This window comes from Ambystoma mexicanum, chromosome 11 (assembly GCF_040938575.1).
Source record: "Ambystoma mexicanum isolate Mex_15411 chromosome 11, UKY_AmexF1_1, whole genome shotgun sequence".
NCBI lineage: Eukaryota > Metazoa > Chordata > Amphibia > Caudata > Ambystomatidae > Ambystoma > Ambystoma mexicanum.
This window is the reverse complement of record NC_090934.1, coordinates 440,753,519-440,767,358: the sequence shown is the minus strand read 5'-3', so window position 1 is coordinate 440,767,358 and position 13,840 is coordinate 440,753,519.

The window sequence follows — 13,840 nt, the reverse complement described above, 5'->3', positions numbered from 1 at the left end:
CAGTCAAAGCTGCTATAATATAGAGGCTGGACATCAGTATCATGAATTTAGTAAGCCAGGGCCCATGAAACGGGAAGGGAAAACTGTGTTGCAGCAAGAATAAGCAGAATCGTGGAGCAACAAGATGAGACTGTCTAGCCTGGAGTCAAGACTGAAGCAGCCAAGGTCGGCTATCTATTCTGGAAATGAGCAACCGTGTAGAGGATGAATCATCCCTTGTTCAGGTGCAAAGAAAGAACACCAAGAGTGCCACATTGAATTCATTTAAAGCACTTAAAAGCTGCAAAATTGGCCAAATTTTGGTCTCCTCTCACGTGAGCCAAGGATGGAAATAGAATTTGACTTTGAGTCCCAGAACAGGATAGTGAGTGCTCTCACTCCAATGTATTCTAATGACAAGGATAATTTGCAATTCCAAGTTCAAAGACAATCTTCATGGCAGAAGGCATGGGCAATGAGAGATGCTGGACTAATATGGAAATGGGATAGCTTTATTCCCCAGATCCTTGCACCTGGGTCTCGGTTTACGTGTGGGTAATTATACTAAATGTTCCAGACATTGGCACAAGTGTGCCAACCAATTGTAGTAGTCCATATAACAAAGGACCTTATAGTTTGAAGGCCAATGAGAAACTGTGTATCTAATGTTTCTAAAGATTGCATGTTTTAGAGGTAGGCATATGTTGTCCACTTGATAGTGGACAGCCAATCACAATCCTAGTTCCTATAAAAAAGTATACTTAGATGTTCCCCATAGCCAATCCCGATTCTTGATAGGTTGTTCATTATTGCCACATAGTATGTTATCATCTCTGACGTATTTTTGATTAAAAAAACTATGATTTGTGTAAAGATTGCTGAGAGACTGAGCGTACATCCATTTATGTTCGTTGTAAATTCCCTGTTTTAGATAATTGTTAATAAAACAGTACTTTTCTATCTTCCTGAGTTGGTTTGTTTTTTTGGACTCGAAATTAATCTGTTTGATCCATCTTCCTGAGTTGGTTTGTTTTTTTGGACTCAAAATTAATCTGTTTGATCCAAGCCATCACATATGTACGTTCCAAAAGGGCCCTAAACTCAATGACAAGGAACTATGATGATGAAGAACAATGAAATAGGATAATAGAAAGGACTATGAAGAAACTATCAGATCCAGACGTCCCGTGCTCTTCCAAACCCCACTCCTCCTCACCTGAGTCTTCGGAAGACGACTTCTTCTTGCGTCCCTTCTTCTTCTGTGGCTTTTTTCGTGAGAAGAGGTACGGCTGACATCAGACGGAAGCCACCCTGACTCCCTAGAGGAACAGGGATACAGGGGACCCCCTACCGAGAGAGCCAGTGAGAGGAAAAAAGCGGATGCTCAAAAAAACCTCTCTTGTCAGCAGTTTTAAGTTGGGCACAGGGATGTTCCAGAATAGAAGTCTGTTGAGAAGGTGACTGTAGAAGGCTTCGTTGAACAAAGGAAATGGCATCAGTAGAGCCAGATGGTAAGTCTCTATTTCTGTTAGTCTTTGCAGGTTCAGAGGTGATTTCCATGGCAGATGGAAATCTGGAGGGGCGGCGTCTGAAACGAGGAGCCCAAACCATACACAGGTAAGTAGAAAAAGAAAGCGGGAAGGCCGAAAAAACTAAAGACAGCAGGTAAGATGGGAAAGCAGAGAAAGTAGGGCACACACACAGAGGCGTATGCGAGAACCAGGGAAAGCAGAGAAGAACCCAAAGAGCAGTCAAGATAGTTACAGAACCAGAACGAAAGCAAAAAAGGAGAAAAAAGAACAAGAGGAAATGGCAAAGATCGGGAAGAAAGAAGGAATGCCGAAGCCCGCAGCAAAAGAAACGGGCAGCGGAAGATAGAAATCCGAGTGCAGCAAAGTACAAGCAAACAGGAAGCAGGCCAAAGGCTAAGGAGATCGGGACGAGACCCGAAGGAGAGTAGTTAGAGGAGCGGATGCTAAACAAGCAGAGCACAGGCACCCGGAGCTATATGCGGAGGGTTGCAATGCGCTGAACAGGATAAGAGGCGGGGCTTAAGAACGGAAGCAAAACAATGAAAGGAAAAAAAGCTAGACCAAGACCATGGAAAAGAGAATAGTAGATTGGCACCGCTTAATGGCGGAACAGTCGCCATTTCTTCCACAAGCGCCATGATGGTGAGTGCGCAAGGAGCATGACAGAAACAGATGAGGCACGACAATGAATTATGATGAAGGAGATATGCTAGGTTAAAGCTCTATGTCTAAGGAGAACACTAGAGTGAAGGATTATGATGAAGGAGAATGACTAATTTTCGAAGACTATGATAAAGGAGAATGACTCTGATAATGAAGAAGAAGGACCAAGACAATGAAGAACTTTGAGAAGGAACTATGATGATGGAAAATGACTATGTTGGAGAAGGAACAGGACAAATGAAAACCACTACGGGGAAGTACTTGAAGAAGGCCTATGATGAAGTAGAAGGACTTTTAATAATGGACTTTGAGGAATGAAGAGAAGGATATGCAGAAAGGACTGTGATAAAGAAGAAGGACTAGGTCTATGATAAATGTGATGGTGGTGACATGGTGATTGATAGTGAATGAATGTGATGGACTCTGACAAAGGACTTCGGCCAGTGGCATGGGTAAGCTGCAACATTAAGGTAAAGGCCCACCCTTTTTACCCTTGGGTGCAATCTATGGCATTTCATGCAGGAGAGGAGGTGAATGTTGAGTGGAAGGCGGCTGCTGTTCATGAGTTAACAGGAATTCGACCACAGTGCACTGGCTGATAAGTGAACACATATTAATGGGTCACACCGAGAGAACAGAAGTCAGTTCAGGAGGGAACTAAACCACAAAAGCTCTGTCTGTCACTAGGGCTCCTTCCTTAGATAAAATTCAATGATTTAATATACGTCTGCACAATCCCCGAAAGCCAATGGGACATTAGCACAGGAAAATGGGGAATTAGCACAGGAATAAACATACATATATCTTTGAAATATTTCCCTTGTGGACTATCACATGCTGGTGGTTTATTCAACAATGTACAAGTCTTCACAGGAGGTGAAAGAAAAAGTCAGATGAAGCGATTAGCGAAGCAATAGCTTGAAAATATAGATTGAACTAAATACCCATGCATTGTTCCCAAAATTCCCATAGGCCACTTTCATATTACCCACAGTATTACTATTTTTCACTTACCTGACAGAATATTTGTATGCCCCTTGTATCGTGCTATCAGTATTACCACAAGCCATTTCTGTGCACTCTTTAACGCCTTGCACATATCATTTCACCCTGAAGTTCCCCCATGCAGGGGCGTTGCTAGGGGAGGGCTAAGGGGGCTATAGCCCCTGATCTTTTGGTTGTGGCCCCGGATAGAATCTCAGGAGCTACAGCCAAAAGACTAGCTAGCCCCCAGTCCCAACAGTTCCAACATCAGCTTAGCCCCGGGTCTTTTCCAGACCTAGCAACTCCCCTGCCCCCGTGCATGTTTATATTGCTCCTACGGATAGCCCATGCTTACTTTCATAGTTCCTCATGCCATATAGTCAGCAACTTTCCTCTATGCTACTTTATTTTTTCCCCATTATTGGACCACACCCCATTGCTTGCAATAATCATTCAATGTGACACATATTATACTGCCTTGTCCTTCCATGATGATTCTAAAATTGCTCAGTTACCCCATCGCAAATCACACACACTGTGCATGCATACACGCACTGCAGGCTCACAGACACACATTCTACTACACACAAAATAAACGCCGGCAAACTCACGCATGCACACTTACACATGCACACATCAGCATTACTATTGCCTTTTAGGATCCGTCGTTTGCTGCAGGTTCACTCCCTGGCATCACAAACGGGTATGTACATTCCAATGTAAAGGGAGTCCCTCAGTACTTTGTGACTCTATTCACTCCACCGTTTTTATTTAGCCAAGAAACCATCCAATGTACAAATGGTCCTAGTCTTTCCATGCAGGCATAGTGGAGCATACCTTTCTCCCCACAGCTGACAAGACAATGCCCACTCCACCACTGGCACTGGCTGAGAAAAGGGTCTCACCAATTACAGACATAAGTACTGGTTCTCAAACGCCTAACATATTATACAGAGCAAGGGTGTTGTGAATTGTGAAGTAGCCACAAGAGGACATGTGGTGGTATAAAAAAAAAAATTACATTCTTTAGTAATCAATCAATACGCAAGCACACACACACTTCCTATTTGGTAGATTGTCTAGAACACAAACAGCATGTGTACTCATATAATGTACTGTAAGGGTGCAAAAGTAAGGCTCGGACACAAAGGTGGAATCGGTTTAGTTATAAACTTTTATTAACCAGCAGAAGGGTTGAGAAAAAGGCCTCTCTATCCCTAAAGAGGGGTTTCCCTGCCCCAAAGAAATCTATGGAAAGTGCCTGGATGTCAAACAAATAGTCACTATTGTGTCCAAAAACCCTCCTTCTGACCCTAACACTAATAACTTCAATCTAATGCACAAGGAAGTTGTTTTCCCAAAACTTAAATTGGTAATGACGCTTCATGTACACGTTCCAAATGTCTTGGGTTGTCAAAAACAATAAAATACATTTTCCTTTTCCACAATGTTGATTTCAAATGCTCAGGTGATCATCTCCTTTCCCATGGAGTCCTACTGGTCCTACTTTTGGAGCGTGTCTCCCACTTATGTGCTTTCCTTTGTATTTTACCAGCTTGGTGTACTGTCCTGCCAAACATATATTTTCTCTGATTTGTCTCTTTGGCTCCAGGGTCGCAGACCCTCTTGTTCTCTGGCTCTCATGTGGGTGCGGGTCCCAGAATCGCAATGATTGGTTGCAATTGCTTGGTTAACTCTCCTGGAAACATATGCTTTCTTTTGGGCGGTCTCTGTTTATCTCATGGTCACAGACCCTTTGATTCTCTTGTTCTCATATGGGTGTGGGTCCCAGACTCACAATGCACTGTTGCAATAGCTTGGTTTACTCTCCTGCCAACCACATATATGTTTCATTCTGTAGTGTCTCTGTTTCTCTCAGGCAACCAGACTCTGATTCTCTGGCTCTCATATGGGTGTGGGTCCCAAACTCGCAACATTGTCTCTTGCCTACTCGGTTTACTCACCTGCCAAGCATACAAGGACTTCTTCCTTTCTCTTGTGTTCCCAGGGTCCCAGACCTTTTTATTTTGTGCTTTGCAGTTCTTCTCCGTCTCCTCCTCTTGGGCTGCCTGCAGTCCTATTTGTTTGGCTCTCGTCTCACCAAGCTCCTGTGATCTGCTGTGAGGATCCGGCAGAGTTTGAGTGTTCTCTCGTGTCTGCGGTGTATCTTTTGGTCAATTCCTCTTCCTCTGGCTGGACCTTACCTCTCCAGCCACATTTGGGTTCTCCTTCTTTTTGGCACCTGCTGTAACTCTCACCTGGCTCCCACGGAGGCGCTGGTCTGGTCTGGGTTGCTGTGGCCTCTTCAAGCGTGATGCGCAGAATTCGGACCACCGATTGAACAGGACCCCCAAATCTTGCTTGTCTGGCCCGTAGGAATATCCTTCTGCAGATGAGAAAGGGGATTAACTGTCTGCTGAATAGTGTGCTTGCTCCCCCCTTACCCCCTTCGTTCTTCTCTGACTTCCTCCAAAACCCCCGGTTTAAGCTCACCTTATGGTTTGGAAGGATGAACTCTCCATCCTGCTTCTGGTGCAGGGGCGCGCGTTCGTCCAGTTACTTCACTGGTTTTCAGAATGGCGCTGGCAAATCCACTTGACTTTTCTGAGCGATACGCAGTAAGTATGAAGATGCAAAAGTTCAAGTGTGATCCTCCTTTTATGTTGTTTTTCCTAACCTGTGATCTGTCCTTTATTTCAGGTGCAGAACAAAGGCGATGCGTTGAGGGGTTAAATTGCCGGTGGTAAAATCAGGTGAGTTAGTGCTGAGGGTGACCCCTCTAAATGTCTTTATAATTCCCCAGTAATGTCTTTTGTCCTTTCCCCATAGGAGCCAGGGTGCGGTACCTGCCAAAGATGCGGCGCCGACCCGAGATGTGGAATGGTTCACCAAGAAAAGCCAGTAAGTAATATGGCTGAAAATTCGGCTTTCCTCTTGTGTTCCCTTGCTCACCTTTTGTCTCTTCTTCTCTCCCCTAGGTGCAGAGATGTGGCAACCGGTGCTGAGAGCCGCGATGGAGCCGGGCGGCGTCTCGGGAACAGGTGAGTGAAGCACGGCGCTGCAGCGAGCAACGCGGTGCTTTTAAATGGAAGTCTTCCTTTAGGAATGCTGGCGTGAAGATTCCGGATGCAGGTAAGAAGGTAGAATAAGTTCTTGTTTTTCACCTTTCTCTTCTCTTCTTTCCTTACAGGTGTTCCAGGTTCGAGGTGGGCGTGGCTGGAGTCCAAGTGCAGGAGCAGACACGGTGAGCGTTCAGCTGCTGGGATGCAGAACAACGCGAAGCACGTGTGGCTGTCCGGGCGTGGCTTAAATAGTCTTGGAAGAAGTTCCAGGTGAGTATTCTTCCACAGCCCCACCCAAGTAACAAAATAGTTCCTTCAGAAAAATAGTCTCTCCTAAGCCTCATTTGGCTTGGTTCTTCATGCAGCATGGTCTGCATCAGGTGAGTGTGCAGCATGGTCTGCTTCAGGTAAGTGCACCAAACACTTCCCCTTATGAGCCTGGCGCCTATGGCGCCAGGACTGATGTCCAACATGAGCATGGCGCCAACGGCGCCAGGACAGAGTCCAAAGAGCCCCTATAAAGGGCCGCTGGGCTTTTACCCGGGGGCGTGATGCCTGCTCCCGGGGGTGCTGGGCCTGGCCTGGTGCTCCGGGGGTAGGCATCATGACACCTGCTTTGCCAGTCGCAACTCCCTTCTCGAGCTGTGCTCTTGTCTTCCTGTGACTTGCTGTACTTTGGGACACCTGGAGGATTGTTTGGGCAGCAGAGGAAGTAGTTTATTCTCCCTGGACTACCTTTGCGGTCCTATTCGCCTCTGTGCACAGTGTCTCCTGCTGCGGTCCCCTGTACGCCGCGTCAGTGTCTCTTGCGTTTCCTCACAAGGATGGTTCTCTCCATTTTGGCATACCACATCTATTGTGTATTTCCTTTGATCAATCAAATGCAGTGAGAGACTAGACTGTTCACTCTGGTTGTCTGGAGTGATCCTCATACTCCTGGTCATCTTCTTCTTCACAGTACTTGTATTGAAGAAATATGGAAAGCAATTTGTATTTTCAAGGGCTGCTGGTCGGGTTTGACATAATAGGTTGGTTAACCTTCCAATTTCAGCTTTTGGCCCTGTTGGAAAGAGGGATGGTGAACTTGGCTTGGGGAAAGAGGGATAGACTTGCCACAGATTTAAAGATACAGCACACTCCAGACCAGGACCCTTTCCACTGGCAAGGGATGCGGCACACAACAAAAATGCTTTAAGTTTATTACATTCAGATTACATTTTTAGAAGGCAGCCAACCTGTCTCACACCCCCCTTGACGTAAACCATGTGTTGCAATGGATCATGAACCAGGCCGGTGTGTAATAATGAAATATTTATTTATTTTTAAATTCCAATGAAAATCAAGCAGATTCAATGTAGGGCAGCAATCACCAGTCTGGTGATATTTACACAGCAAAATGATAGGATACACTTAATTTAACTTTCTAACATCAGACACATCAAGGCAAAAATGAATGAAAGCAGGACCACTTTTTATGATACCTGGGACAACTGTTATGCATTCCCCCTGCAATACTCCCTAAAACCCCTGTTAACCAAGCTTTGTGTGGGTGGAGAGGAGCAGCAAGGAGTCAGGTATACTAGGCACAAATTGGACTAGAAATTCGACCTACCACCCCTGAATGGGAAGACAAAATCAGATTGTACCCTTAAAAGATGAGCAAAATGGCACTCGAAGATACACTGAATATTTATTTTACATGTGCGGTTGAATGAATAAGACAAGAATTGGTGTGGCTGTACTAAAGAAGCAAGAAAACCCACAAGCTACAAGGCAAGGTCCTAAACATGCATACCAGTGAGAAAATCAACTTTGGGAATGAAAGACAGTGCAGCAAGAATCACACTTAGCAAAATTGCAATTTCTTAGTTTTCGCAGGTTTAAAAAGCAAACAGCTTCATAAATTAACTCAACAGACAGAATCGAAAATCGGTTTTACTGATGGGGTACCAAGGCACATAACATGTATGATACTAAAGTAAAAGGGTGACTCTGGATGGGTGACAGTATGGGATTCTTTATAGGAAGAAAACATTGGATTTTAAACGGGAAACACTTTCACGGGTAGACTCGGTTTTGTTAGCAAAATGACTTGTACTGTAGCTATATTTTAGTGGCTATATTATTAAAGAAAGACACAGTATGCGAGAAGGTTAATTTGCAAGGTTAACCTATTCACGCCGCGTTCCTCTCTATGGAGAATCACTTAATTTATTCAAAATAGTACTAATGACTTACACAATGGACTGAAATTATTTGGAAAGAATTACGCTACACATGGAGACTAACACAAATTGTCTAAGGACAGGATACACAGAGGATTCTGACAAATTAAGAAGTTACTGGGGTACTTATGGGATTTTTTATAGGGTTGGACAGGATGCAAGGTAACAGAATGGTTCTTGCAGCTTTTTGATATTGAGGAGTGGTGATACTTACAGAATGCACTTGAATTGGGGAGTTTGGACAGCGAACCAAGTCTCTGGACAGTGGGACCAGGATCTGGTCACTGCGCAGTGGCAGGGCTCTCCTTTCAGGGAACAGCGGGGCAACCGGGGTCTGCTCACAGTGGACAGGAGGTGCATCGGCTGGGCAAGGACAGGTCTGGTCACTGGATTCTCTCAAATGGGTCAGCAGCTTTTCCCTCTTCCTCCCTGAATTATTGGTATTTTTGTAGGGTTTAATCCTGGATAAGTGGCTCTGCCTGGAAAGGAGGATCTACCTGGATCTGGATCAGCTAACCCTGGCTTGGCACTGGAGTCTCGAATCTTGCAGAGTGAATGTTGAATGTCTGGATCTCTGGATTGTTAAGGTTGTATTTTTGAATGTCCTGCCTCTCTCTATGATGCCTCCATATATAGACAGGAAGACATCAGAGGGTTTTTTTACAATGTGGGTGGAAATAACCCGGACATACCTCTAAGATGGGATAGGTCAGGCTGTGGCTGTCGCAGCCTCCTTGTAAGCAGATTGGGCCCAGGGAAGTGACATCAGTTTTAGTGTGGGTGTTTTTATGTTGTGCTTTGTTATACCACTGTTACTTTAGCCAAATTCAGTTATGAAACGAAACCCTTATATTTACAATTGTTATCCTCCTGAAAATCAGATGGGTGGACCACATATTTTACAATGAATATGCCATTCGAAACCCCAAGTTTGTACAATGCTGGTTTGTCCTTCTGGCAATCTTTCGCCATTTCTATGGAAAATATTTCCCCTAAAATTCAAAAAATGGAAACACAGAAGCCTATCAATGTCGGCATACTTGCATCAACTTTACCATCAGTGTCATGTACACTTTCCTCAGAAATGCCTCTTTGATGCCATTCATTTCGCCCACATGCTAGGATCACCCACATAGTCTAACAAGAATGCCTGCCTCAGCTAGGCTGTTTAAGTTCATTTTGTGAAAGAAAAGAAAATACACAGAGTTAAATATACCTATATTTTTGCAGCTTTTCTTCCTCCAATGTACGGTTGTGTTTGTGGGGATTTTACAGTATTCTTTCCCATTTAGCTTCCATCATGTCCTTTCATTTCTCTGCAAGGCAAAGTAACATGGGTTCATTTTATTTTTGATATCCATTTAACATTTTTCTGTATGAAAGGGTCAGAGCACTGGTCAATTTATGTACACAGGGATATGGTCAAGAAATGGGTTCTTTGAAACTGACACCAATCAAAGGGAGAGAGAGAATTTTTTTTGAAGAGCTTTGCCTGTGTTCATTTGTTGCAAAAGTAAACGCTTGCTGTATGGCCTGAAATGAATTTCTCTGTTCTTCACAGATTTTGCTTGACACAACAATGCATTTCAGGGAAGAATCGCCCTCATTTGATGATGTTTATCCTGAAGACAGATGTGCATGGCTGTGTTTTACTGGAACCAAACTGTGTAATGTTGAAAGATGGAAATAGCACCAGTGCACAGTAATTTTCTTTTTTAGTTATACGTTTTGAGCTGGCAGCATAGCAGCGCTGAGCCAGGCTGCCTTTGAATTCTCCTCTTTGGTGTACATGAAGAAAATAAATGCAACCATTCTTGGGTGTTTGATGTTCTATCTCGCCCCATATGTGCTTAGCAGAGACAGTGCAGCCATTATTTTTGTAACTGCAAAAGGGCCGTTTTTGCGATGCAGGGGAATATGTGCTCAGCAGACACAGCACATCCATTATTTTTGTAACAACTAACATGCAGTTTTGTGATGTAGAGAATTCTGTTTGGCTGGTAAATGTACCCCACAGTCTAACATAGAAGAGGTATACCATGTGCTCAAGTGTTGGCCGTACCTAATCCCATAAGGGGCCTCCTCTCCCATATGTTCCTCCCCTGGTGCACCATCCCAAGGGGGACTATTGTACTCTGAACACACCACACTGTCCCCATGGAAGAGGTCTCCCCCTAGTGGAGAAGAGACGAGATCCACAGGTTTTTCACAGTACACTTCCCTGTGGAGTAATTTTCTCATAAGAAACACACACATACAACAAGCTGCATTATAACTGTTATAATAAACATGCAGATCTGTGCATTCAAACTCCAACAAACAATTCCACACCTGTATGTTTGTGAACCTAAATCATACACATGGGTCTGTTCATGCAACACTTTTATATCACACATATGTGTATGCATTTTCACTCTTACAAGACACACACACACTGAGACCATTATACTTGTGCAACATACAAAGCCTCCTGCAGATGTACGCAAATGTGAAACATATAACTCTGTGCACTGTAGCCTTGATGTGCCCATCAAATAGATGACTCCTCACTGTTAAAATAAATGTGATTAGTTTGTGCTATACAATGTTGTGGTTTGATGCTATGTTGTGCTTTGCTGTCATGTTATACCAGTTATAGGTTTTGCCTACCATAACATGCTGGTTGCTAGTCCTTGTTAAGTTGTGACATGTGAATATGCTGTGCTTTGGTACTCTATGCTGTATTTATTTTGCTATACTATATTATATAGGGATGTTGAAGAAACAATAGTTCATTTTAAGGTGATAAAAACAAAAGTAATGTTCATTACTATTCGGGCCTCATTATGACTCCGGCGGTAGCCGTGCCGGTAATTCCGGGCATTACAGCCCCGGTGGTCCCAGTAATTCCCTGTTGCCGGGCGCCGTAAAAAATTACTCCCCATTCCCATTCGAGTCCACTTGGACTCAATGGGAATAGGGAGGACGGTAGCACAGGCACCATTCCTGAATGGTGCCGGTGCTACTGTCAAGCTCTGCAAGCGGTGCAATTCCGCCCACCAGGTCAGACCACCAAGGCACCCACTTGCAGAACTCGTAGTATGCCGGTCCGGTAACTACCAGCACCATTGTTACCGGACCGGCATACTTATATTTAGGCTGTCTTTCTTATCAGGGCTCCGTTCAGCCATTTAATATGAGATCTCAAACACCCTAAACACTTTCTATTCTGTTTCCAAAGCGTTTTTGTAGTTCTGTAAACTAATATCTACACCAGATTAGTAACACGCTTAGAGATAAAGCTGTATTTATGCATCATATATTTAATAGGCCGTATGATCACACATCCTTAAACATTCTTTATTGGATTTAAAGATACAGATTGCAGCTCCAACTTGTAAATCGTCAGTGACCAAAATATTAATGAAGGAACTATCCAAAACCAAAGTATATATTTTCTTTAAATGTTTTCTATTAATGTATCATGAGGGTATGTTACTCTGCAACATGAAGATTGTGTTCACTGCGTCAACGATCCACGCTGTCCCGGAAATGCTTGCAATCTAGAATTATGTGTTCCCAGTGCGCTGCGCTAAATACTTACACCTCTATGAACTGTTCTTCTGCATAGGTGTGGACTGTCAGGGCTGGATCGCGATATGGGCTGCACCCAGAGGTGTTCCAGGAATATGTCCGCAATCTTCATCCTCTAGACTCTCACGATTTGTTTTCTCAGCTCTATGAAGGCTGTTGTACGTGTGAAATCGCTCTCAGCCTGGTCTCAATGGAGCCGTATACTTAGAGCTGTGATCGAGCGCAAGTGCAGGCCCATGTTTGAATTTAAAAAAAGGTCTCTCCCAGTTCCAAATGCAGCCCTATGTGCCATAGAAAGCCAAAAACCTTTCCTATTAAAAAAAAAAAAAAAAAAAAATGCGTGGCGGTAAAAACATCATCGATGAGCGCAATCCAGAACCAGTTCGTAAAGCAGGCCCACAAAATGACCCGGAAAAAGCTCAGGCGAACATATAAAAGCTGCCTATTTCCTTTCCTTTTCTTCTCTTGTATTTCTTTCTATGCCGGGATCCGTTATAGGGTCCCTGGCGTCCACTAATCTTTCCAGAAGGATCTGTATATTCACATTACAACATAGCTGAGTTGCATCCACCTTTGAACATCACTTAACATATCTTGCCGTGTAATGGGCTCTTTCTTTCAAACACAATAACTCCTGATTCAACTAAAACATATTTATCCAAATGCATTGCTACTTCCTTTCTGCAGCAACATGCCATAATAACCTTGGTTTCATTAAATCCATTGTGTCTAATGTAATAATGTCTTTTCCTCAGCGACACTCTGACCTTTGCCCACCTTGAATCAAAGCAATATTGCCTTTCCTTCCAGCTCACCCATTTTGATACTGGCCTTGTTCGTTCTATGTTTAATTCTGCATTTTTCATCTTATCAACCCTTCAGTTGCTAAGCTATTCTCCAGGTCATGTGCTGTAGTAATGGGGCACACAGATTTCTATAGTATTTCAGCAAATTTGTATTTTAAGCCATTAGCTCCCCCAGCATACCACAGCCATTGTTAATGTGTCCATTTGTTAATAGCAAAGTTGCATTTCTTGTTGTCATTTATTTTCGCTTTACATACCAGAGTGTCTACATTACCATAGTGCTGCATGTTTATGTAACACAGCCCCCTTTGATCATTCTCTCCCACTATGGTACTCCTTTCATCGTTCTTTTTCTTCTTGTCCTGGCAGTTATATATTAAATTGTTTTGCTGATGCGCGTCGTGTTATGTCTGCTTTTGCCATGCCATGTATTTGTATTTGTATTTGTATTAGTTTTTGTATTTATTGATTTATTAAGCGCTTTACGCCAAAGCGCTGTACAATTGAACAACAAATTACATAAACAAACAATAACAGTAGAAGCAAATACATTATGAATCAGTCGACTAAACAATGAAAAGAGCAATTAACTGAGGGAGTTAGGTTGGGAAGGGGAGAGGGAGTGGATGGGAGGGGAGTGGTGAAAAATGGTAGGAGGAGGGATGGGGAGGTTGAGAGGCGGGATAGTTAGGGGAAGAATAGTGAGGAGAGGGGGAGAATCAGGAGGGGGAGGGGATTCAGGGAGGAGAATGGAGGAGCAGAGATTTAAGGGAAGAGGGGAAGGAGGTGAAGGTGGGGGTAGAGCGGATGGCAAGAGGAAGGGAGTCCAGTGTAGAGGTGCTAGGAGTTGGAAGGAGCGGAAGCGAGAGGAGGCACAGAGGGAGGGAGGTACAGTGAGAAGGAAGTGGTCAGCTGAACGAAGGGAACGGGAGAGATAGTAGAAGGAGAGAAGGGAGGAGAGATAAGGGGGAGTGAGACAATGGAGAGATTTAAAGACAAGGCAGAGAAATTGAAAT